We start from the raw sequence: 25,878 nt of genomic DNA, 5'->3' as shown, positions 1-25,878 counted from the left end.
TTTCCTTCAAACTAAATACAGCCTTAAAGTTAGTCAATGTAAAGGAAGGCAGATTCTAATCTAGGATTTGTATTTGCACCTATTATAATTAAAAGGGAAAACTCCTGATTAGTACTATGTACTTTGGTATTCGAACTTTAAAAGCAATAATTGAGCATCCAAACTTTCAAAATGTGTCAATCCAGTACTTACAATTAAGTGGTATTTGAAAAAACACAAATACCAGTGTCATTTAATTTTCTTTATCAATCATCCAAATGTTAACAAAAAATTAACAATCCCAAATCCTTAATTCTTCTATTCAATAAAGTTAGGGGCATGTCTCATTGGGCAATTTGGACCCCATCTTTCTTGAATAAAAGAGGCAAAGATTTAGGACTATTATATTTTTGTAACACTTGAAAGGCATTTGTGTCTTTTTCAAAGGCATTTAATGGCAGGTTAACAATAGGTAATACATTGACACGTTTTGAAAGTTTGGGTATTGAATTGTCGCATTTTAAAGTTTAGGAACCAAAGTGATACCAGGCCCAAAGTATAAGGTACTAATAAGGAATTTTCCCAAACTAAAAGCGTTTCATAAGAAAGTAAACTTATCAATACAAAATTAAACCAACTTTGCATATTCGTGGTTAAATTATTAGCATTTAGATCATTTCTAGATTTGTATAATTCACACTTCCCATATTAGGACTTTCTCTCCAAGATTCATGTATAATATTAAGGGAAATTTCCAAATTAATACCCTGTACTTAGGGTCTAGTGCCACTTTGGTTCTCAAACTTTAAAACGCAACAATTTAGTATCTAAACTTTTAAAACATGCCAATCTAAAATCTACCATTTACTAGCATGTTAATCATCTATTAAGTGTCATTTGAAAAGACACAAAATACCTTTCAAGTGTCATCTAATTCTCTTTATCAAGCACCCAAATGTTGATAAAAAATGATCCCAACTTTCTTGAGCAGAAGAGGCAAGGATTTGGGACTGTTCATTTTTTATCAACATATGAATGGTTGATAAAGAAAATTAGATGACACTCAAAGGGCATTTGTATCTTTTCAAATGTCACCTAACGACTGGTTAACGAATTGGTTAATGACAAGTACCAGATTGATACACTTTGAAAGTTTGGGTATTGGATTATCACGTTTTAAAGTTCGGGGACCAAAGTGGCAAAAGGCCCAAAGTATAGGATACTAATCAGGAATCCTCCATAATATTAAGGCTCAATTTGGAAAAATTACAAATGCAAATATATATGGTACAAATGCATACAAAATATAAGGTTTTATACTCTACATATTTGTATTAGTATTCCTTTCAAACTCAACCCAAAAAAAAATTCTTAATCAGGTAATCCCCAAACTTTAAAATGTCTTTTACAGTACTGAACTTTGTATCTAATAGGTCCTCACTGTTAACGGTCCGTCAGTTATTTGTATCACATGCTGATTGATTACACGCACCACTTTACCTTGAAGACACTGTTCATTCTTCTACGCCATAACTACGACAATGCCGGGAACTGATCAAGTTCCAGCGACAGCTGAAAATAAATAATTGACGTGTATGCTTGTTTACTTAGAAAAAGAAATGGACCACCATCAAAGAAATAATTTTGACATGCTTTATACGCCGCAAGTGACCATAATTTTCTGAATTTTGACATATATTACTAAATATGAAAAAAGAATGTCGGAATGGAGATGTCAAAGCTCTTCCTCTCACTCCCTTTTGACATTTAATTTTCCGCTTCCGGTACTCTCATCTCACTGGAAACCAGCCGTATATGCCTACCTAGACCCCAGAAAATGGTGAATTCATCGAAGCATCATGGATTTTGTTTTGCTTGAGCTTTTGGGTATGTTCCAACTCCTTCTTTTCTTGATTTTTCTTATGTTTTTCTGTATTTTTCTGATATTGGTTTATACTTACCACCATTTGAACTTCTGGGTATGCTGTAAGTTTCTCTTGTTATTGTTATTTAGTTTTTGGGTAATTATTTGATTTAGATGGTGCCAATATCCAATATTATTAATTTATACCTTCTTTCTCTGAAAACTCAATACTGAAGTCTTTTCAAGTTTTGGGCTTTCGGAGTTCTGGGTGTGTTCATTTTTGGTTTGAGATCGTTGATTGTTTTTTCTCATTCTTTTACCTTCATACTAGTAATGTTGCTCTCCCTTGCCATGATTTTTTTCTTCTTGTTTAGTGGTATATGCTAAATCAAACCAGAGATGAATCATAGAATCTGCATTGCTTGGGATCCTCCATTCACTCTCGAACTTAAACTGGAAATCATTCTATCTTGTGATTTCTTGCCTTGATTTTTGATAATGCCTCGAATTCTGAGCGTTTTCCTTTTATTCCTTCTTGGGTTTGCCTTGCTTGGTAGTTCGCATTTCTGAAGGTGTGCTTTCAGAGTTGGTGGTAGATCTGTTCAAATGATCATCCATGACGAAGTGATGTCGCATTATGACCTTATTGTTCAGTTTAATTTGTAAAGTTCTGAGCAATGCCATATCAATCTAATGTGTTTTTCACTTCTGTACAATTAATAGTTCGACTTCGACTGATACTTGAGATTTGAATTATTTCTTTGATGGCGATCCATTTCTTTAGTTCGGTGACGAGTGAAACCGCCATTTCTTTAGTTTATGTATATTTTTTAATAATTGATGAAATTTTTTATATATTTTTAAATCTTAATTTTTTTATAGTTTTTTAACTTATTGTGTATTTTTTTTTAACTTTTCCTGTTAACATGTTTGAGATAAATTAAGTTTCTTGTATTTGAATCACTTAATGTTTCCAATAATGAAGCTGGTTAAATTTGAATATAGAGGAAATTTTAGTCCATTTCAATTCATTCCGCATCTTCTATGAACGCGACGATTCTCTGCCACAGTGGCCGCATCTGAAGCGCTATGATTTATGTAAAAATTATAAATAAAAAAAATTAGATGACACCGCAAAAGACACGATCCCTGAATATTAATTCCATGAGAAAAATGCCTAAAAACAACTAGGAAATTGGTCATCTCACCTCAATATCAATTCCAATAAACTGAAACTCCGTTCAAGACCCAAAACTAAGCTCACGCATTCCTTTTGCAAGCAAACAAAATTTAAAAAACAAAAAATTCCAATCCCTCACCCATTGCACTAAACATATCTGTATTTACAATCTTCCCAAATAAATCCTCACTATCAATTCTAATGATAAAGAATTTCTTGTACAAGGGGATTCAACAATTAATGGAAGAAATGGGAACCGGAAGCAAATGACAAACTGAAATTCCCTTGATGCAAAATGATTAGGTTTTCTGATCCATTTTTATCTAATTAATATGAACATTAAGAAGTATTCTTGACATGGTAAACGCTAATGGCTGACATAGACAAGATAACTTTCCACGTGGCAAGTGCAGATTTTTCCAGTTTCGACTGGATTCTTGTCCACATTCTCCACATGGAAGGATAATGCAGACTCCAGCCCATCTGTCATACAGGGTATCATCTAGATTAGCCATCTGTTCAGCTCCCCAGTCATTGTCAACGTTATTCCTATTATGTGGACCCCTAATCAACTGATTCCTGCAGCTGTAGTCCCAGAAAATGGGCTTTTTTGTTTTGCCCTTCTCTTTTTTTATTGATTTTTTTTTTTTTTCTTCTGTGGGTGCATGTGAGATGTGACTATGACTTGAAGTGAAACTTGACCCAGGAATAGAGGGTGGAGTAGGGAACATGTAGAGCCCTTTGGGCTGCCACCTGAACTGCCACAAGGAAGATTCTGAGGTTGTCAAAATTCCTTTTGCTGGATTGACACTGCCCACTAGCAAAGATGTCGCCTCTGTAGTCTGTGTATAGGGAGACAGGTTTTGGCCGGTTCTGCTCTAACCCAGGTTGATGGAATATGTCACTCAAATTTGGGCCAACAACTGAGCCTGGCCGGCTGACCCGGCTCTCCTCACAGAATCCCTTGGTCAGGTGGTCCTCAGAGATGACGAACTACCGACGTTGACAGTGTTTGGCATAGCTAGGCAATAACCAATAAGCTGAGAGGAATAGTTTATTGAATTGATAATTTCCTTTTAACATTGAGGAAATGCTAGCATGAAGCTGTAAATTAGATGCTAATTCCACCAAATTAAAAGTTTAAAACTAGTCAACAATGGGAGAGAATGGAGAACTCTTTCCGCTATAACCATAAGGTGGCTTAATCTTTATCGTGGTTTGATTAACCCTACTGAGAATTGGAGTACTATTCCCTGAATAGATTCAGTCACAGACATTTCAAATTTTGTTTGGAATAAGTCGGAAAGAAAAACAGCTATAACCAAAACCTGGAGAAATCTCTGCCCTTATATATAATTGCCAGGATTGTCACATCTCACGCCAACTTAGAGTTAGGGCAATACATGATGGAGAGTGGAGAATAATCAAGACAAATTAAACCCTTCTCAAAACTTTAGGGGGGCTTTTTTTCTAGATTTTCAGAGGGAAAAAGTTAGTCAATGGGATTTTGATTCTTATTGACTAAGAAACCTCTGTTTTTTTTTTTCATATTTATATAAGGATCCGGGAAAGTTTGTTTTACTGGGTATCACTTGCCCACTCTTAAGTGGATAAATAATTTTCCCACTTGGGGGGGAAGTTGCCAACAATTGAATGGGAAAAAATGCCCCTTTAATATTGGATTTTAATGGATAAAATGGTCATTGTCTTATTTACATAGGAAACTAAAGAACACAAGTAAATGCACTTACCCAGATAAATAACTTACCAAAAAGCAAACGGAGCCTAGATGGGAATGCTTCAATGGTGGAAACCCATAAGTAGATGTTTGGACCCGCTAGTCCACAAGCCACTAAGCCAGGAATAACACGGTATGACTCAAGGGTTTCAGCATCCACTAGTGTTCTAAAACCTGGCCCAAAGATTGAACCATTTTCCTTGCAGCTTAATGGGTCATTGGTTCAACCATTTGCATCAAGTTAAATGGTAAACTCAGATTAATCCAACCCTGTTAGATCAGGTTTGTTCATGTGTAGGCTTGGGTTAGGGTTTTTTTGATTCTTTAATCCAGTCGGATTTGGGTTGGGTTTGATTCTTGTAATTTGCTAGAACTTCTAACTTCTTAGTCTTAAAGTTTAAACTTTTTTTTTTTTTGGTTTTTCTTCTTTCACTATGAAGGAAGTGACACCTTAGAAATTAAGGTTTTTAGGTTTTCAAAATGTATTAAAAAATGTAATTAAAAGGCTTTAGGTCAATATTGGGTTGAACCCTATTGGATCAGGGTGGGTTCAAAATTTGCATGCTACTAAGGTCGGATCAGGTTCAGGTAGGAACATTGGAGCGTCGGGTTAAGATAGAGGCAAATCCATACCAAACACGACCCATTGACACCCCTATCAGATCAATCGTGACAGTATAGATATAAAAAAATTTAAAAACAAAACCTATTAGCCTGTTGAACGGGCTAAACAGATAAACAGCTAAACAGCCCGACTCAATTGGTTTTTGAAACATAGTGTGGTTTAGAGATTGGCCCAAACCAAGATTGTGAACAAGTTTCAGTCCAACCGGCGGGGTTGAAATGTGACATCAACATTGAAATAGGGACCTAGATGTTATTAGTCACAGTTAAGGATCCTCTTTTCTAATACCCATTTGCTGGGGTCTTCATGTTAAGGAAAATTTAGATGGTAAGTAGCTAAAAACCAAACAGATAACACCAAAGATGTACTTTTCCCGGGATGTATCAATTATCAATCCAAGACGGTTTGGAAGAACAAAAGGAGAAAATAAAATAAAAAATCACGTATACCAACAAAAGCTTACAATCACCACAGGGGTACCAGTACCTCATTAACAAGAATTTACCAACAAGCATTCTTTTGGGTCAGAGAGTAACCATAAACAATGTAACCCTTACAGCCCTCACAAGCTCAGTGGAAACTTTGATTGGTTAACATCTTAGATCAACCATGGCCCACAGCTCACGCCAATCTGACGTCTTACCTTCTAATCCGCTTTATATAGGGTTATGGTCCTGGCCTGTTCAATCTAGCTGGTTTTGGACAAAGACTGAAAGACACATCTCGGAGTTGAGTCCCATACTGCATTCTTAGATGGGCCCATGAAGTTCATGGTGTAGTCTAGAAAATGGAGATGATATAGAACTACTGGTACTGGAGCATTATATGGTGTATGATGTCTGTGGGGTCTTCAGTCTTGCACTTTGAATTGAAAGGGATCCATCCTCATACTCTTGGCACAAATGGATTCTGTGGGCCGATCAAAATCAAAAGAAGGGGTCTCATTTTGGCAACATATGAGCCAAAGTTTTTTAATTTGGTGCCTTCTGATCCATGATCCAATGCAGCATTCGGATCTGCTCAGGCCCGAATCCAAAATTCAATTTAAAAAATGGATCAGATTAAAAAAAAACCCAGTTCATGCAAGACCCATTTCTAATTCCTTTTGTTCAATGATTAGAGGATTATTCTAGCTCAACTAAAAGTATTGGGCTATGAGCTCTATGAGAATGCTATCGAGTATGAAATGGTGATCCCCACTTCATTGCGCAATGATTTGTTAAGTACCTGAAATTTGCTCTTCAGCAAATGGTTATCAGGGTTTCATATTTTCATTGACGTGTGTGTGACTGTGTGAAGTCCTAATAACAATAATAATTATAGAAAGCAGGAGATTAACTTTTTTCTAAATTCTAAAGCAATGCTTTTGAAAATTATGAGTCCTATCACAGCCTTGAACATCGTGTAAGGTAATCCCAATCCGATTTGTTTGTCCTCGCTGTAACCAACAACTTCTGCTGTTCTGCAATACTCTGCCTTCTTTTTTTTTCAATTCTACAGAGCAAAAGGAACAGATGATCAAAGGCGTGATGGGAGGGGTGGAAAAGGAGAGAGAGAGAGATGACATTTGACCGTGATATCCCAGACCTGAGATTTCTTTGGATTTAGTAAAACTCCCCTTCTTATAAAAAAAAAGGAAAAAAATGGTAAAACTCCCCTTAAAAATAAATGGGTAAAGCAGACAAGTCCAGAGTTAGAGTCGAGACAAACTTAAAGGATGCATTAACAGCAGTTTTGGGCTAATGTTGCTTTTTTACATTAAATCCTGACTCTTTCCAGAAGCAGGTTCTGATTGGGGTTTGGGAATTGATTATTGATAGGTCCATCTGGAGCATACATTGGATGATTCTACCATCTCTCATCTTCAGTTTGCTTAGTGAAGAAAAAGAAGGATCATCTTTCAATTAATTGAGGGCAAACAAGCGCGGATATGGATACCATGAACCCAAATGTCATATTTGTAATTTTTGGAGTCTGAAACACATCAGTTACGACCCATTTGAGAGATCTGTAAAAAAGTTAAAAACCCATCAAACATTTGACAAATGCACTCCAAATTTCCAACCAATTCAAAATTTCAAAAGAATGCAAGACATCATGTAGTTGTTTTCATCTATCAATTCCTACCCATTTTTGACCAAGTTAAGAAGAAATTAGATAATATATCCCAAGTGGGACCCACCATCTATCAACAGGTGGGCAACCCTGTTACAAAGAACAAACCTTGCACTCGCAGTCTATTACTTAGACGTTAAAATAAGAGACATGGGTCATATTAGTTCATAAATCCATGGTTTACCAAGCAGAGACCAATTAATCATAAGGGGAGTTTTGGCAAGTAACAAGTGGAAGGGAAATGATGAGTGCATTTGCTTATATGCCACTGATAATCCTTCTTCTTTGAGGAAAATGAAAAGAGAAAACCTATACATAGATATACCCCACACCCCAATCTATCATCAGGATATAATGCCACTACTACAGTACCTAAGAGGCTAAGAATTACAGATGGAAGAACAGATTCCATTTTCCCAAAAATAACGATTGGAGACCATCAAATCTCCACTTTCATGGTTCTGCAACTCAAGAGCTACATGTTTCTTGTTGATGATTAAGCTCAGGAGCCACAGCTAGTACTGTTACACTAAACTCTCGCCAAAGCAAAATTAGTACCAAGTAAGCAAGTAGTTGAATCGAGACTTTCCAATGGCTACCTCAGACTCTAAGCAGATAGATGCTAAGCTCAGGACCTCCGGTACCATCAGGGTTCATCATGTAGAAAGCCTCAGAGTCTCTAGAGCCCACAACCCGCTCAAACTTGGCCCTCATGTACATGAGTTCACCGTCGGACCCGGCTCCATTCCCCGGCAGTACACCAGCTCCCATTGAGATTGGCTCCACCGCTTTCAACACCTTCCACTCCTCGGGTCCGCATTCTCGCTTCGTTGCATACCCACACTTCTTCCCATTACAGTAAGTCCTCCACAGGGGCTCTTGTAGCAATCTCGCGCCCTTCTTGTCCACCACCTTCTCGCACTCTAAAGCTATACGAACCAACCCAGATGCCATCTCTCGAACCAATCCGCTCGTCGGGGTGGCAAGCTCGATCAGAAACGCTGGATATGACTTGGGATCCTCTTGAAATGCAAAATGAACGTGCCCACGCCGATTGCCGAAAAGGGTGCCTACCACTCGGGTGCCAAGGCCTGAAGACAAGTGTGCCCGGTTCCTACCGAAGACTGTAAGAACTGATCGGAGCCTTGCAACGGCCACAATGGGCAGCCTCTTCCTTCGGCCGGCTACCGAGGCCGCGGCTGTAGGGCCTGTACCTGTAGCTGTAGGCACCGAGGTCTTAGCCGCCGTCTCTCCTTCTTTCTCCTCCTCGTAAATATGCGTCGCGTTAAAGGAGGAGTTGAAGGTCATTGTTTCATCTTCATCATCATCACCTTCAGTCTTCCTTCGCCAAGGAAAGTGCCGCTTAGAGAAGGAGAAGGAAGAGTCGTAAGGGGTCTTGGCCATGATTGTCTTCATCTGACGTGAATTAAGAAGAGGCTCAACTCCTTAAAGATGTGTGTGAGAGAGAGAGAGAAATAAAGATGGAGATTGATGAGATTCTGTTTTCTTCTCTTTTGCTTTGTTGATGTGTGGGCTCATTTATTCTTGCTTCTAGTCCTTCTTGTCAGGCTGTGGTACTGGGAGGTGCAAGAGAGAATCCTGAAAAGAAAAAGGGTGAGCAGCCCCACCTACATGAATTTGGAAAACAGAAAAGAAACAAAGAAAAAAAAACAGGGAGAGAGAAAGAGAAAGAAAGAGGGAGATATGGAGGAGGAGCAGGAGGCGCTCTGATTGAAGGAAGAGAGAGAAACCAATGGAATCTAAGGGGACAATATTTTTGTTATTTCCTTTTCTTGTGGGAATGGAGACGAATACGGAAAGAGGTGGGGCAGGGTGAGCAAGGGAGGCTTGACTACTGACTTGCGTTGGAAACAGTTAAGGGCAGACAACGCCACACCAAAATCGTACCCACCAAGAGCCAAGGGGCCAAGGGGCCACCCCCTTCTCCCTGCCCCCACCGCCCCCTCTCTTTTATTTAGACCCTTTACTCTTTTACTATACCTCTACTGCACGTTTAACCCCTTCTTCCCAGCCCCACCCCTTAGCTCCGCTGTTTTGTTTTCTTCTAGGTATCCATGTCTTTCATTTTTCTTTTGTTCGTTTGCTTTTTATTATACAGTTGCATGAAGGAAGATTCAAGATTGATCTCTCATCATTGGAGCTAACGTGCACATTACACAATCCTTGTTTGTTTATTACTGGTGGATTTAAAGTAATGTTGCAGTTGCAGATTCTGGTCCTGCTTCTCCTCTACAATCTAAATACTGTTGCTTGTTACTGCACACTGGTCATTCTTTAGTCTTCACATCCCCAACCAGTCTGTCCATCCACAGGCTCAGAAATTCCTCAATCCTCCTATCGCCCACTCCATTGTAGGGACCATCCAGTGCTCGTTTGTTTAATGGGTCTCATCAGTGTGATCTCTTTCTCAAACAGAATATTTTGCCCTGCTTAGATGATCTTTAGCTTCATTCTGTAGGATTACCACGTCCAAGATCAGAAGAATGTGTGAGATTCCATAGCTATAGCTAGCTATAAATGATCATCAATATTGTCTTGCACCTAGTTCTAGGGGAATCTAATCTGGTGCATGGACCCACTCAACGGTTGGTCTCATTGGCATGCATGTTCATCACATGTGCTGCGGCCTGTAGCCTCACGTCATGGTCAACCTAAATGGATTTTGTGGTTAATGATTTGGCACATGGAGCAAGTTAGGCACACCCACAATATTATAATCCTTTCTTGTCTCACCCACCTTAATTTGCGGATCAACCAACTAAGATTCTGAATTTTGAAGTGCAAATTAACTGAAGCTGAGTTTAGGACACGTCTGGAGAATCCAACATTCTGTTAAATAACCAGTGGGATGGTTGTGGCTGAAGAGACTTAAGTTTTTCCCATTAATTAATAGTATCAATTCTCAAGTTTGGCATCCACCCAATTTTTGAGTTAAATTACCATGTGTGATCATGGGTTTTTAGTCTGTCTTCTGTATACATTTAGAACGTCCATTCAAACAAGCTAAAGTATAAAATAACTACGCTACAATCAATTGAGTCCAGAGCTTCATCAAACTCAAACCCACCCAATTAATTAAAAAAACAAAAAACTAACTCAGATTTCAAGGCTGAGTAAGGGGGTTGAGTTGGGATGAACTTTAGACTAAACTGCACGTCTGCAGTTTGTCCCCCTCCCCCGCCCCACACAAGGAAATAAATAAAAGAGCGAAAATTTATAACTCCTGAGAACAAAGGGACAGACATAGGTATTGGCTACAAGAAATTGATTCTCTTTACTAGCGTAACCCTTTTTCTGTAAAAGTGCAAATCAAAATGCATATTTCCAAAAATAGTTCCTAATAAATGGTTGTTCCCTATATGAACTTATGATGCCCATCCACGTCTGCAGTAGTGGTCATTTCCTATGTACTCTTAACAGATGCCATGATTACAAGCTCGCCTTCCCACATAACTTTTCACAATAATGAGAAGCAAAATGTAAAATAGATTCCTTCTGCGTTGGCAACCTATTCATGACGATGACAACAAGAATGTTAAATGAAACTAAAGCATAAAGATGGAAATCACAAGCAGGGGGCACAACATCTTCAGAAGCTCATTTGCTTTTATCAAGACTTGGAAGAGTGATATAATATGGTTTTTGTTTATTTTGTGACAATCTAGTAATGTTAAGAACAAAGAGATATCATATAAATTGCTAATAAGATCTGCAACTCAACCCATTGCAAGGCGGAAATTACTTGGTGAGGCAATACACCTCCTGTCATGATGATGATGTAATTCCTGCCTGCTCTCTTAAGCTCAGTTCTCGAAGCCAAACAAGCTGAAACTCTGCTGCCACTGGCATGCATTAGTGAAGGGATATGATGTAGGCTATAGAGCATATAACTAGGGGTTTTTTTTCTTGGTACTTGGTGCCAAGCACCACTACTAACCCCCCCCCCCCCTCCACAAATAGATGGTTGCGGGAATCGGTTCCGCTTCAATGGTGGAGCAAACCAGCTAACTTACCAACAAGTCACCCCTCGGTTGGTACTAGGGGGTTGGGTAACTCAGGTCATGACACTTCATATGAAGTTTTTCATGGATCATACCAAAGAAGAAAAAATTGTTGAGCATCACACCTGGCCAACACTAAGTAAGATTTAACTTCGTCCTCAACAATCAACATTGTCAACTACAAAGTATTCTAATATTTATAAATCACAAAGGGGAAACTCTTTTTACCCTCCAAGAAATCAAATTAGAAACTCATTCGCTGCTTTCTAATTCCTAGATGCTAGATAGAAAATTGGAAAAAAAAATAAAAAATAAAAAAGACTAACTATTGAAACCAATACCTACCAAAAAAATACTGAAATTAATGACATTCTAATTAAAAACTTAGATGACCCAAAAATAGAAAATCCCATCACAAACTCGTTTGTTATATGTGAATCAGCAATAAGATTTTTTGGTAATCTAGATCAGCAATAAGTTGCTTAATTTTTTCCAAGACTCTTAAAATCTTGGGTTTGCTGGATTAGCCTATCTAATGACACCCATATCAAGCCAAAGGAGCAAGTTTTAGCCCCTCAACTTTAGTCCAAAAGTTGAGTGCCAGTCTTGAGCCAATTTGGTTGAGGTCCAAAACAATTCACGAACTATAGACATTTACTTCCTGTCATGTCCTGCATCAGGAACCTTTATAGGCAAAAGGGCTCCTATACCAGATAGACTTTCCTAGACTTGGATTATTGGTACCAGAACATTACTTCTTGGACTTTGAAAGTTAAATAATAGACATTATCACCATTATACCTCCATGTATACTACGGGGACCATCATTTCAGTAGTCCTTGGCCCACGTCTGATCATTATATTGCTATTCACCAGTAACTTATTAAAATTTTACCTATGGTATAGCCAGTTCTTGAATGGATCAAAACATAAAGTCTTCCATTAAGCCGTTAATCATCTTTGATCTGCAACTCAAAGGGTTATAGCATTTATTCCTGGAAACTGAACAGTTATCTACTTAGGCTCAGTTTGGAAGGAGTACAAATACAAATATGTACAGTATAAATACATGCAAAATACATAGTTTTGCACTCTACATATATTTGTATTTATACTCCTTCCAAACTGAGCCTCAAGGAGTCGACAGCTTCAAAGTGTCTAAAATCTGCAATAAGGTAAAAGAGAAACCTTTATTTCAAAATCTGTAATTCCTTTAACAGATGCATCATAGACCTCATGCATACTTAAATATGCAGATCCAAAAATGCCTAGATCCCATATATATTTCTTTATCAACAATTAACAAAATCTATGTGGCTTTAAATAGAATGGATTAGCAAAACAGGATTCATGTAGCCCACACCAAATAGTTGGGATAAGGCATAGATTATGATGATGATGAATAAATAACAAAATCTTATGAAAAGGAAACAAAGAAAGTTAAAGTAATACTGACTGAAAAAACGAAACATGGAAAAAACAAAAGCACTTTTCCCTCTAAAGGAGCAAAACAAATAGATTTAACCCTACAACCCCAGAAAGCAGAAACTCAACCCAAACCCAAATAACCCTTTAACTCCAACTGACCCTCAAACCCAAAATAAGAACTCTAACCATCACAACTGCCATTATAGGTGCAAGAAATCCCACCTATAGGGAAACAAAACCCAAACCCAACTATCACCAGCACATAAAAAATGCGACCAGGCTAGAGTCAAACATGATCCACTCACAACTCAAAACAGGACCAACTGCAAGAAAATTTGAACTTCCTAGCAGATTTTCCACACCTTTAATATCACAAGGAGATTTATATATCCATGGAGACCTTAGGAATCTCAGATTCCCTCAATTCACAGTTTTCACCCCCATCCATATTAGCATATATAATCCCAGTATATAAATCTCAACCCCTTGGCATCGAAAATACTCCTTACAAGTGATGCAGCCCTCAAGGGATGGTGGAAATTGTTTTATCTCGTGTGTTTGCTCCATCAAGGTCTTCTCTATTTGCACCAGGATAGATGGAATTATCCTCAGGAACCTCATATATGGTGCCCTCTTGGCAGTTCTCCCACTTTTTCCTATCATTACCTTCTCCTGCACACCTTGTAAACATTCCCTCTATTATCATTTCCCAAGGCCACAGTCAAGTAGGAGTACCAAGCATTAGAGAATTCTTAGAAATCTCTATAACTCATTCCTCCTCCAAACTAAATTATGAAAATCAGACATCAGCATCTCACTGGCACCTTGCTTTCCTGGCATTTAATAACTGGGCTCTGCCCTGCTGTGCAGCTACTTCAGATAAACTGTTATTGGAGTAAAATTGCTCCAAAAGTAGCAGAAACCTTCTCCCTAAACAGTCACACAGGCAGCCAGAGGGGGAAGTATAGCTGCATTAAATGTCAAGATAAATGACCAGCTTTGTTTTTGAGTAATATGAAACAATGAAAGTATGATCGGTTAAAATAGGGGACTGCAAAAAATAGAGGATCCCCAAAAACTATACAGTAAGGATCTATTCACCACTATACAAATGCTATCCTTATACAGTACAAGGACAAAAAGCTCTATCCCTCAACCCAATAACATATCCAGAGAAAACAGATTACAAAAATAAACATTTCTAACCATCTTCCTTATGATTAGCCATGAGTAAACCATTGATGCAACTTTCTAATCATTTTGTCTTCTTGATAAAGGGACAATGAAGAAAGAAATGGTCAGATGTTTCAATGGGATTATCAGAAAACAAACAGTACATAGTAGGTAGATTCATCCTTCTCATACCTAGGTTCTGAATCAAATACTTGTTTAGGACTATTATCATACCAGAAATGCAATCTTGGAAGGCACCCAGTGGTTCCACACTATGGAAGGAAAGTTGCTACTTTCCACACTTGCCAGCCTGTTTGACACAAGATGCCTGACTTCTCCCATTTACATGTCCTACCATCCATCAGATCATAACAAGGATTATGCTGTGGATTTCAATAACAAGGCCACCATTTCTTGAAACTCCTAGCCAAACAAGTTCCTGTAGAATTTGGGCACCCACATCACATTTTTATTGCAGATTTCATAGGAATGTTGCATGATTATCTCTTTATCCTTGGCCACCATTCAGTTTCTCTTTCAGAGGTCTCTTGCCACACCAAATGTCCTGCCAGAATTTGATTTTAGAGCCACCATCAATCTTGTAACTGATTCTAGAACTGAGTTACTGAAATGTCAAATGTTTTTTCAATCTCCTTTACACTGAGCAACTATAAGAAGATTGAGTCATGTTCCTGTGGAATTTGGGCACCCACATCACATTTTTGTTGCAGATTTCATAGGAATGTTGCACGATTATCTCTTTATCCTTGGCCACCATTCAGTTTCTCTTTTGGAGGTCTCTTGTCACACCAATTGTCCTGCCAGAATTTGATTTTAGAGCCATCATCAATCTTGTAACTGATGCCAGAACTGAGTTACTGAAATGTCAAATGTTTTTCAATCTCCTTTACACTGAGCAACTATAAGAGGATTGAGCCATGTTAAGGACTCACCCACTGTTATGGACACATTCCTCGGGAAAAAGTAACATCGCCACCGGCAGCAACAGGAACCTGACCCACCGCCAGCAGCAGCAGTGATTCAATGATCCTCGTCCTACCCAGTTCGGCAATAGCAGATTAGATTAGATCATCTTGCTTGTTCTTATCGTATTGTTCTTATCTTATTCTATTGCTCTTATCTTATCTTATTAGTGGATTATCAGATTAGGATTAATTTATCTTATCCTTAGCAAGATAGAACTGGAAGTCTCCCTATTCAGCAAGGAGACTCCCTAAGATTAGGACTCTTGTAATCTCATTTAAGGAGACACCATTATTGAATGAGATATCGAATATTCAGTTAAAGAAGTGAGTTAGGAGAGTTGGTGATCTCTTGAACAAATCACCAAGGTGCCAAGATAGGTTCATCAAGAGCAGGAAGGAACAAGGGAAAACAGGAGGTTTTCCCCGTGGACCGACCCGTGACGAGACCCTATTCTCGGGCCCTAAACAACTTGGTATTAGAGCAGGGCGTCATGGGAGATCTGGAGCAGCTACCATCCAGGGTCCACAACCTCGAGCACCAACTCGTGGAGACCAGTTCAGAAGTACGTGAGATCAAAGACGAGGTAAGGGAGCTACGATGTCTGATGGAGTTGTTCCTTTCTAACAAGGAAAGGAACACTGAGGAGGGACAGCCACTAGCGGCTGCCGACCAGATCTGCCGGAGTCTTCCGGCGAACAGAAGTCTGTTAGCCAAGGAGCTGCAATCATCCCCAAGTACAGCAGGTTGGAATTTCCGTCGTACAACGGCAACGGAGACCCCTTGGACTGGCTGTATCGGTGCGAGCAGTTCTTTCAGAATCAGCGGACAGATGACCGGGATAAGGTAAGTCTCGCCGCCTTTCATTTAACAGAGGAAGAACAACTTTGGTTCTATCAGTTAGAGCAAGAAGAACCCGGGCTCGGTTGGCCCCAATTTAAGTCCTATTGCCTCCTTCGATTCGGACCCCCCACTAACCAGCAACCCCCTAGGTGAGCTGATTGACCTTAAACAGACCGGAACGGTGGCAGAATACCAATGCTAGTTCCAAACCCTCCTCGCGAGGGCATCCTCCGTGCGACCGGACCAACAGGTGGACACGTTCACAGCAGGGTTAGCATAACCCCTGCGGGTGGATGTCGAAATGCAGAATCCCACAAATTTGGTTACAGCCATGAACTTAGCCCGCGCGTTCGAGCGCAAGCTGCAGCTCAGCCACGGGACCTACAATGTGGGTCGTCCACCAAACTCATGGGCACCTCCCAAATCAACGACAACGACCCCCTCTTCAGCAGCCAGCCAGGAACCGAGATCTCACACAACCGCCACCTCTAGATCGGTGACAAGTGCAGGTAGCAACATGGCCGCTCCACCCATTAAGCGATTGACCAGGGCATAAATGGCAGAACGCCAAGCGAGAGGCCAATGTTTCAACTGCGATGACCTCTACTCAGCAGGACATAGGTGCAAGAGGCTTTTTTGCCTCCTAGTCAATGAAGAAGAGGAGGAGGAAGAAGAACCCGTGCGATCACCAGTATTAAAATCTCTCAGACCATGCAGTTACAGGCACAGATAGCAGGTCAGCTGGTGCGCATTCTTGTCGATTCAGGGAGCACACACAACTTCATAAGTGAACATTCCGCCCTTCAGTTAAAACTACCAATGTAACTCCGGCCACGACTACAGGTAGCCGTCGCGAACGATGAAAGAGTTCACAATCCGGGAATCTATAAGAGCGTCCCGATACAGGTCAATTTTGAACTATTTTTTGCTGATTTATTTGTACTCTCCTTGGATGGGTTCAATGTTGTTCTTGGGGTCAAATGGTTAATTACCCTAGGCCCGATTTTATGGGACTTCAGTGCACTCACAATGACATTCCACCTAAACGGGAAGCAAGTTTCATGGCACGGTTGCAGGGTTAAAGAGAGGACACCACAGGTCCATGCACTTCAGACAGAACCGGCGTCCATGGAAAGACTCCTCGCCGAGTTTTCAGATATATTCCAGGAACCCAAGAGGCTCCCTCCTCCCCGAGCATGTGACCGTCGAATTCCTTTGGTGGCGGGTTCAAAACCAGTCATTGTCCGGCCTTATCGCTACCCTCACCTACAGAAGGACGAGATAGAAAAGCAATGTACAAAGATGCTGAAACAAGGGATCATACGCAAGAGTCACTCTCCTTTCTCTTCGTCGGTTCTGTTGGTGGAGAAGCAGGATGGAACTTGAAGGTTCTGTGTTGACTATAGAGAACTCAATGGCCAGACGATCAAGGATAAGTTCCCCATTCCTGTTGTGGACGAGCTGCTGAACAAGCTGCATGGTGTTCAGTACTTCTCTAAGTTGGACCTCAGGTCCGGATACTTCCAGGTTCGCATGGCTCCGGTGCCGTGAAAAAGACTGCCTTTCGAACCCACCATGGCCACTTCGAATTTTTAGTCATGCCATTCGGTCTCTCCAATGCCCCATCCACATTCCAGTCATTGATGAATGAGGTATTTCAGCCCCATCTGCACAAATTTGTTTTAGTATTCTTTGATGACATCCTCGTTTATAGCAAATCATGGGTAGAGCATGTGCACCATCTGTGGACCGTTTTTGAGCTCCTGCGCCAACACAAACTCTTCCTCAAACGGTCCAAGTGCTCCTTCGGGGAGCAACAGGTTCTTTATCTCGGCCACGTCATCCACGGGCAGGGTGCGACAGTTGATAGTTCCAAAATTCAGGCTATCAGAGAATGGCCCAAGCCTCAATCAGCCAAGGCCATACGCGGGTTCCTTGGATTAATGGGTTACTACCGCAAATTTGTACAGAATTATGGACTGTTGGCAGCCCCGTTAACCAACCCGTTAAAGAAAAATTCCTTCCGGTAGGATGACACAGCCGATGCAGCTTTTCTAACACTGAGAAATGCCCTATCTTCCACCCCAGTCCTGCAATTACCAAATTTCGCTCTCGAATTTACAGTCGAGTGCGATGCCTCTGGAATGGGTATCGGGGCCGTGTTACAGTAGCAAGGGCACCCGATTGCTTTCTTCAGCCGCAGACTGGCCAATCGGCACCTGAAGCTTCCGGCCTATGAGCGCGAACTAATCAGCCTAGCCCGAGCCGTCCAGCACTGGAGGCCGTATTTGTGGAGGCGGTCGTTCGTCGTCAAAACTGATTATTACAGCCTCAAATACCTATTGAAGCAACGTCTCACCACTTCCCCTCAGTAGCATTGGGTTAGCAAACTACTCGGGTTCGATTTCCGAGTGGAATACAAGGCGGGTTCCTCAAATCGCGCAGCTAATGCCTTGTCTAGGCGAGATGAAGACGCGATGGCTCTGTGTGCAATTTCCCAACCCCGGATCTCCTTGTTAGACGACATTAAGAAGGCAACGCCACAGTCTCCGGAATGGTCGCTCCTGGTCCAGAAGATCCAGTCCGGCGCTGCCAACTCCAATTGGTCGCTTCACGACGGGTTGGTACTATATAAAGGTCGGGTACATCTTCTGCCTGACTCCCCGTTGATTTCCACCATCATCACCGGCGTCCAAAACTCCACACATGAAGGCGTTCAGAAGACACTACACCGCGTCGGGGCTGATTTCCATTGGCGGGGTATGAAGACTTCTATTCGGGATTTTGTCCAGAATTGCTCCACGTGTCAACAACATAAATGGGAAAACCTACACCCGGCAGGCCTCCTTTAGCCCCTTTCGATACCGACACAAATCTGGGCCGACATTTCCATGGACTTCATTGAGGGACTACCCAATGTAGGTGGCAAATCGGTCCTCTTCGTGGTAGTAGATCACTTCTCTAAGTATGCCCACTTCATCCATCTATCACATACGTACAGTGCCACTTCAATTGCCCTCGCCTTCTTTACACATGTTTTCTGCTTACATGGGTTACCAGAATCCATCGTCAGCGATAGGGATCCGGTTTTCACTAGTGCCTTCTAGAAGGAGTTATTCAGACTGCACAGCACCACCCTGGCCTTCTCCTCAGCTTATCATCCACAGAACGATGGTCAGACGGAGGTGGTCAACCGCACGATCGAGATGTATCTTCGTTGCTTCGTAGGGGATCAACCGCAACGGTGGGTGGATTGGCTTCCTTGGGCCGAGTATTGTTACAACACGGCCTACCATTCTTCCCTTGGCATGACCCCCTTTCGCGTCGTTTATGGCCGGGACCCTCCTCGCTTGCTGTCCTATGAGCCCGGTTCTACTCGTTTGGAAGAAATTGATCACTCCTTACAAGAACGTGACGCCCTCCTAGCCGACATCCACCTTTGCTTACAACAGGCCCAGCTCCTCGGGATTCTTTGTCCAGGAGGGGAGTAATGCTATGGATGCATTCCTCGGGAGAAAGTATCATCGCCGCCAGTAGCAACAGGAACCTGACCCACCGCCAGCAGCAGCAGTGGTTCAGTGATCCTCGTCCTACCCAGTTCGGCAACAACAGATTAACTTAGATCATCTTGCTTGTTTATCTTATTGTTCTTATCTTATTCTATTGCTCTTATCTTATCTTATTAGTGGATTATCAGATTAGGATTAACTTATCTTATCCTTAGCAAGATAGAACTAGAAGTCTCCCTATTTAGCAAGGAGACTCCCTAAGATTAGGACTCTTGTAATCTCCTATTTAAGGAGACACCATTATTGAATGAGATATCGAATATTCAGTTAAAGAAGTGAGTTAGGAGAGTTGGTGATCTCTTGAACAAATCACCAAGGTGCCAAGATAGGTTCATCAAGAGCAGGAAGGAACAAGGGAAAACAAGAGGTTTTCCCCGTGGACCGACCCGTGACGAGATCCTCTTCTCGGGCCCTCAACACCCACCCTGTCTAAAACCTTTGTAACTTATGAAAAATCCAGCTGGCATTCCATTAATGAACGGAGAATTTTGGAGTGGATAAACAAACTTTCATCCAGCATTACTATTTCCTTCCATCTTGACCTGGGGCCTAGTCCCCATCCATCCTAAAATTGCTTCCCAAATTTCTTCCTCCACAAACAATTTTCCAACTCCTTTTGGACTTCAAATTGTTTAAACTGCGACCCATCAAGGGTTGGTCTTGACCTACATTTGCACCCTATACAATTCTTACAAGAATAAATAATTTCCTTCTTGATCACCCTTGTTTCTTCTACCTCCTTACCATTCACCTTTATTCTTCTGATTGTATTCTCTCTGCATCTCGCATTTGCCATCTTGTGGAAAAAAAGAAGAAGTGCATATTACAATCTCCCTCTAACCAATTCATGTGCGTCCACTTCACCTCCTCTTGGTATGCAATTTTGTCAAACAATTTTTAAGTTTCTGATCTTGTCCTCTTGTTAGGGTGCCCTTTTCTTCCTCACTGTCAATCTCAGCAGTGGCTTTCAGGAATTCCTATTTTTCTACTTCTATAAATTTGAAACAGCTCTAATGTCATTCCTTTATTTTCTTCTTCACATAACAACTTTGCCAGCATGTAGAACCAGATCCCTCCACCTCATAAGACTATCACCAAAGCTAAATCAGATCTAAGAATTTGCCCTCGACAAACCAACAGTTTTTGAAGCGGAAATGCGAATCTGTCCAGTTTTACTAGGATTGTGTTCGCTTGATTATTGGTCCAGGTAAAAGCCACCCTAGTTAGTGGGAAACGATCAACTTAATTCTATTAACCCAATCCACAATTCCCCTTATTCCTGCAGTTATTCTTGTTCCCTCTTTCTTCTTGAATGAAAATTTGATTAAATTGAAGTCTCCACCAATACACCACCGATGGTTCCACCTAAACTTGACTCCTTCCACATATTTACCCCATTTTCGTCCACATTTGGACCATATAATATCGTGAGTTTGTAATAGTGGCATCTCATTCCACCATTAACAGTCACATTAAAGAAATAGAGAACTCCCCAATCCAGCAGTCAAGGGCCAATAGTTTCAAGCTATCACAGATAAGAAGGATTCCCCCCATCTTCCCTACTCCAGTTTATAAGGCCATTTACAGTTTGAATTCCCCCAGAGGCTTCTCACCACACTCCTCCCAACTGTCTAGAGTTTAGTTTCTTGTAGCATAATCACGTTGCACCTTTGCTTCAGATAAAAATCTACCACCATTTTACACTGACAAAGCAAAGTTCCTATACATTTCAAGAGAACATTTTCAATGCCATCTTTAAAACTAAAAGTTTAGTACCCTTCCCTCCATTGTGAGCCACCGCCAAAGCTTACCTCCTTTTTCACCCCACATTATCCTCAATACCTGTTTATTTTGCTTACTTTTGCTTTTAGTTCATCTAGCATTTTCTTTCAATCTAGCTTCCAAAGTCTGGTCCTTCTTGCTTTTGCTTTTAGTTCATTTTACCTTTCAAAAAAATATTGGCTAGAAAATTCTTCATTTCTTCCTCCATCCTAGTAACCAACTGTAGAGAACATTGATGTGGGCCCCACAACGGTGGTCTCACTCTGTCCATAGGGTAGAATGTATCTAGTCACAGCTGTGGTTATTTTTCTATTCTGTTATTTCTAGTTTCAGTTCTATATTGTTTCTTATTTGTTAGCAGTTATGATGTAAACACCAAGGGCAGACATGTCCTTTCATGTAACTAGCATTACCTATATATATTAACTTAAAGTGGCGGCGGCAGAATAATTGACATTCTGTTCTTCTCCTCAAAAACTGTGTTCTATTGCTCTTTCACCACTCTTTCTTCTACTTCTTCACTTTCTCTTCTCATCGAACCTGAAATCTCTTAGTGGTCAAGACTGAATAGCAGTCTTGAAAACCTACATGGTATCAAAGCCAAGTTAGGGTTTTTCATGTGAGTCTGATACCAACCGACCACATGAGAATCTCCTAGGACTGAAAGCTGAAAATGAGGAGTTCGCAAACTGATTCTTGGAGATCGCCAGAGGTGCTAGCAGCTGTTGGAAACTTGCTAGGGTTGCAGAGTGTTGGTGGTCAAGAAGGATCAGAGAAGACTAGGGTTCAGGTAACCCTAGAAGGCAGCGAACTATTTTTCCTTGTAAGTTGTTTACTTTTAAGAGAAGTTCTTTCAGAGAAGATAGGTTGGACCTATCTGGAGGGGAAGGCCGAACCATTCTAGCTCTTTCTCTCTTTGATTCACTAGGGTTTTACAGCAAACCCTGGACCGAACTGTGTTTCTCTCTACTCTAGGGTTTGGAAGTGATCTGCGGCAAGCCCTAGTGTTTGACTGAACCCTATGATCTACCTAGAGATACCCTTAAGTTGATTGGTAGATCCAATCAAATTCTAGGGTTTCTTATTAACCCTACTGCAAGCTCATCTATACAGTTTGGACTATGCGACTGAATTGCTTCTTTTCAGGACTGATTAAAACCCTACTGCAAGCTCATCTATATAGTTTGGACTGTGCGACTGAATTGCTTCCTTTCAGGACTGATTAAAACCCTAGCATATCAGTTTTTTTTAAAGCAGTTCTCAGAGTTCTAAGGGGGTTAGAGATCTATAGACAGCTACTGCTGTGTTGGCTAGTTGGTTTCAAATCAGAATTATTTCGGTTTTGTGCACATACACTGAGAATACAGATCAGGCCTATACTGTTTTTGATTGTGATTGGTGCTTCAAGTGTTGTTTTGAGACTTGACAGAAATGGAGTCTAAAACTCAGGCAGAAGACCGTCTTGGGAACATCAATTATGGTGGTATTTCTGATATGGGTGGTCAGATTACGACCGTAAAGTTTGATGGATCAAACCATTTGGAATGGGACCAATCAGCCAAGATGGCTATTGGTGAAAGAGGTAAATTAGGGTACCTCCTGGGAGATATGAAAGAACCTTCCAAGGGAGACCTGACATATACCAAGTGGATGCAAGAAAACTACTTGGTTATGGCATGGCTATGTAATTCTATGCAGCCTCATATTAGCCGGAATTATTTGTGGGCAAAGACAGCTAAGGAGATATGGGATGTTATGAAAGAAACTTACTCCCAACCCCTTAATGTTGCCGGAGCATATGAATTGAAATGTGAAGTGAACACCCTTAAACAAGGAGAGAAACCGGTGTCGGTCTACTTCTCTACCTTGAAGTCCCTGTGGCATGAGATTGATCACTTAGAGACTCTTGAGTGGGAGAGTCCCAAAGATGCTCAGACCCATAGAAAGCACATCGAGACAAACAGAATGTTTGTGTTCCTGGCTGGAATGAACTCAAAATATGATATTGTGAGGCAACAGATTTTGACTAGAGACAGTGTGACTCTCTCTCAGGCTTACTCATTTGTACACAGTGAAGAAACCAGAAGGAAGATTATGATGCAACCCGCATCTGCCTTTGTAGCGGCTACACCCAAATCAGGGGGTGATTCAGAGAAGGACAGGAGGAAGGAAGACAAGAAGGATGTAGTATGTGAACATTGTAAGAAACCCAAACATACAAAAGAGACATGTTGGAAACTGCATCCCCACTTGGTTCCTGCAAAGTTAAGGAACAAGAAGGGCACTGCTCATGTAGCCTTGAACACTGATTCAGCATCTTCATCTGGCACAAAAGGAACATCTTTGGAGACCTTAGTTGCAGTTCGGGCTGCCCTAATACAGCTAGAGAAATTCAGCTCAGCCACCGCAACCTCCATCAGCTCCTATCACATCTACCTTTGCCCATTCAGGTACTCGAGCTTCAGCCTATCATGCCTCAGCTCCAGGTACTATTGAACCTTGTTGGGTAATAGACTCAGGTGCATCTGATCACATGACTAGCTTGCCTTCATTATTTACTACTTACCATTTGTCTTCTGGTAGGGATAAGGTATCTATGGCTGATGGCTCCCTGGTTCCTATTTTTGGGAAGGGTGACATCAAGCTTTCAGATACTATCTCCCTATCATCTGTTTTGCATGTTCCTAAGCTTGATACTAACCTTCTTTCGGTCAGTAGTATTACCAAGCATATGAACTGCTCAGTAACCTTCTTCCCTGATCGATATGTTTTTCAGGACTTGGAGACGCAGAAGATGATTGGGACTGGTCGTGAGACAATGGGATCTATCTGCTCGATGAGCGGTTCCGTCAGGGAGAGTCAGTAGAGAAGTTGTCTTTTGTTTCTCAGAGTGTGAGTCCAGTTTTGCTTTGGCATAACCGATTAGGTCATTTGTCTTTTCGACCTTTACAGAGACTGTTTCCTACTTTATTTGAGTCTATTAAGTTGTCTCAGCTACAGTGTGAAAATTGTGAGTTTGCTAAGCATTGTAGAAAGCCTTATTTATTGAGTAATAAAAGGAGTGATAATTCTTTTGATATTGTGCATACTAACGTTTGGGGGCCTTATCATATCCCTTCCATGGGTGGGTACAGATACTTTTTGTTATTTGTTGATGACCATACCCGTTTTTCTTGGGTTTATCTCATGCGTTCACGAGATGAGGTACCTTCCCTGACCCAAAATTTTCACCAAATGATCCTAACCCAGTTTGATGCCAAGATCAAAGTTTTCCGATCTGATAACGCCAAGGAATACTTTACTAAATCATTGACATCTTATCTTCTTCATCATGGGGTTATCCACCAGAGCTCTTGCCCTCATACACTTCAGCAGAATAGAGTTGCCGAGAGGAAGAATAGGCACATTTTGGAAGTGGCTAGAAGCCTCATGTTTACTTCCAATGTCCCTATTCGCTTCTGGGGGGATGCTATCCTCACGGTGGTATACCTTATTAATCGGGTCCCTTCCAAGGTCCTTGATATGCGATCTCCTTTTTCGCTTCTACACCCACGTGAGGACTTGTTTTCTATTCCCCTTAAGACATTCGGTTGCACTTGCTTTGTTCAGCTTCTCGGATCCCATCCCTCCAAGTTCGAATCCAAAGCCTCCAAATGCATCTTCCTTGGTTATGCACAAACTCAAAAGGGTTATTGTTGTTATGATCCTGTCTCCGGGAGGAAGTTTGTCTCCATGGATGTCACTTTCTTTGAGGGGACACCCTATTATCCTCGGGTTGCCCCTCAGGGGGAGAGTAGTGAGAGTGGGGGTTTGAGCTCGTCTTCAGGGGGAGAGCAGTGAGAGTGGGGCAGTTCCTTTACCTATTCCATTGGGTGATGAGAGCTGCAATGGTGAGGGTGGCCAGAGGGATCAGGAATTGAGGGAAAGCTGCAATGGTGAGGGGGTCAGAGGGATCAAGAGTTGAGGGTTTATCATAGGTGGTGCAGGCAAGTTGATCCTGATCATCAACAGTCCAGAATAGCTCCAATCTCATCTGCAGCTCCAGGTCCAAATACTTCAGTCCCAGAGCCCACAGCGATTTCCCCTACAGATGAACTTGACCTTCCAATTGCAGTCCGTAAAGGGAAACGACATTGTACCACATCCACAGCCCACTGTATTTCCCATTTTTTATTCTATGATCGCCTATCTCCTACCTACAGGTCCTACCTTAGCTCCATTTCCAATGTCCCTATTCCAAGAACAATGCAAGAAGCCCTATCCGTCCCTGAATGGAAAGATGCAATGCAAATTGAGATGGATGCCCTGTTGAAAAACAACACCTGGGAGGTAAGTTGATTTGCCAAAAGGAAAGAAACCAGTTGGATGCAGATGGGTATTTACGGTGAAGCATAATGCAAATGGATCTATTGAGAGGTATAAAGCTCGGTTAGTTGCAAGAGGGTTTACACAGACTTATGGCATAGATTACTTGGAGACATTTGCACCAGTGGCCAAGATGACTACTATTCAAGTTCTATTGTCCTTGCAGCAAATCACACTTGGCCTTTATACCAAATGGACGTGAAAAATGCCT

General features: G+C 41.2%; 1 long non-coding RNA gene and 1 pseudogene across 2 annotated transcripts; one reads left to right on the top strand and one right to left on the bottom strand.

Annotated features, from left to right (window-relative positions):
* Positions 1-1,702: 1,702 nt before the first annotated feature.
* On the top strand, positions 1,703-2,730 carry LOC148863501 (uncharacterized). Its single transcript, XR_016109112.1, has 2 exons — positions 1,703-1,866; positions 2,401-2,730. It is a non-coding gene; the product is annotated as an uncharacterized LOC148863501 (long non-coding RNA).
* Positions 2,731-7,732: 5,002 nt separating this feature from the next.
* Positions 7,733-9,257, bottom strand: LOC148863500 (protein MIZU-KUSSEI 1 pseudogene; annotated as a pseudogene). The gene has a single exon (XR_016110845.1). The product of XR_016110845.1 is annotated as a protein MIZU-KUSSEI 1 pseudogene (transcript).
* Positions 9,258-25,878: the final 16,621 nt, after the last annotated feature.

This window comes from Nelumbo lutea, chromosome 3, assembly GCF_056320005.1.
Source record: "Nelumbo lutea isolate HS-2025 chromosome 3, American lotus-T2T, whole genome shotgun sequence".
Classification (NCBI taxonomy): Eukaryota; Viridiplantae; Streptophyta; class Magnoliopsida; order Proteales; family Nelumbonaceae; genus Nelumbo; species Nelumbo lutea.
This window is presented reverse-complemented; position numbering and strand designations above follow the sequence as displayed.